Here is a 1,397-nt window from a genome sequence, read left to right as displayed (position 1 = left end):
GTAAGTATCTTGTGTCCTTCAAGTCAACCTGTCAAGATTAACCCATCAGCATCCCAAACAACAGTGAGCATCACCTTTTGCACTGACTTCTCTACCTTGAATTCAACAACTGTTCATTTGCAGATCCAGCAGATCCCCTCGTAAGCCACTGCTTTGATTAGACTTTTTTTCTTTTTCTTTTATTTTGAGGCAGCCTATCAAACCCTATCATTGGGCCGCTGACTTCAAGGTCAGCTGTTCAAAACCACCAGCACTCCTAGCCTGAGCTCCTTGTTGCCACTTCTGTGTCAGCCCATCTCCTTAAGCACTTTTTCTTTCTTTTTTTTTCCTGAGTGTTTGAAGTTTATTGAGGGTATCCAGGGCTACAGAGGAGTTTCAGGTGCTGGGGAACAAGAACCAGTGTCCGCCTGGAAGGGCAACAGCAAAGCAGGGTGGCCGGCCAACAGAGAGGGTAGGGTCTGCAGAGAGGATGGAGAAGTAAGGGCTCTGCATCCCTAACCCCCTCCAGGCCCAAGGGATGTCCAGCTTGGGAAGGGGGCCGCTGGGCTGGGTAGGCTGGTACTTGGGTTTACTTGAAAGTGTGGCTCTCAGCTCCTCCCCGTCCAAAACCTTTGGGTCCGAACATGGCTGCATAGCAGGGGTGGTTGCAGTAAGGCTTGCCCTCATGCTCTGCGTGACTCCCGGAGGTCAGCGTCTTCCCACATTTCTCACACTTGAGGCAGGGCCGGTGCCAGTCCTTCCCCAGGGAGGTCACCCGCTCAGCTCCTTGCTGCACTTGGGGCACTTGGGCATGACGTCGCTGGTCTAGGATGCAGGCGGACTGACAGAAGACGGAAGACGGCACGGATCACTTTTTCTTTCTTTCTTCAGTTTTATTAGCCCTTCATCCACATGCCATGCAATTCAACCAAAGCTGAACTGGGTGAAACCGAGCATATTTTGCAGTTGGGGAAAACTCTCTTTTGACTCTTGTCTAGGCCTGGGGTGGATGAATCAGTCAAGACTTAACACGTGAGCTACAAGTGGAGGATTCTGGTAAGAAGGCATCACAAAACGAAAACCTGAAAGTAAGCATTCTTAACAAGAAGCTGAGTTTGAAGCCATAGTGATCATGGTAAGAAAAGGTCATTCTTGACATTACTTCCCCTCCTGTCCTCCTGCTCTAAGACCGACTTGATCCTCAAACCCCTATGGTTTCTCAGGGTCATGTTTTCTATGTAAAAGGAAACAAAAAACAAAACAAGAATCCCTTAACTAGAAGAATATCTTTTATCACCACCCCGGTACATTTGCATTTTATCCTGGACGGTTTCCACCGTAGAAATCTGAGAGAAGGGCGGTGTTGCAGAAAGTACCCGCCCCAACCGCGGTGCCTCGGAGCCCCCAGCCGTGGTGGA

General features: G+C 49.7%; 1 pseudogene; it reads right to left on the bottom strand.

Annotated features, from left to right (window-relative positions):
• Positions 1 to 308: 308 nt before the first annotated feature.
• Positions 309 to 792, bottom strand: LOC142430351 (cysteine-rich protein 1 pseudogene; annotated as a pseudogene).
• Between the last annotated feature and the right edge of the window lie 605 nt (positions 793 to 1,397).

Source organism: Tenrec ecaudatus, chromosome 17, assembly GCF_050624435.1.
Source record: "Tenrec ecaudatus isolate mTenEca1 chromosome 17, mTenEca1.hap1, whole genome shotgun sequence".
NCBI lineage: Eukaryota > Metazoa > Chordata > Mammalia > Afrosoricida > Tenrecidae > Tenrec > Tenrec ecaudatus.
The sequence above is the reverse complement of the archived record's forward strand: the minus strand, read 5'-3'. Positions and strand labels throughout refer to the sequence as shown.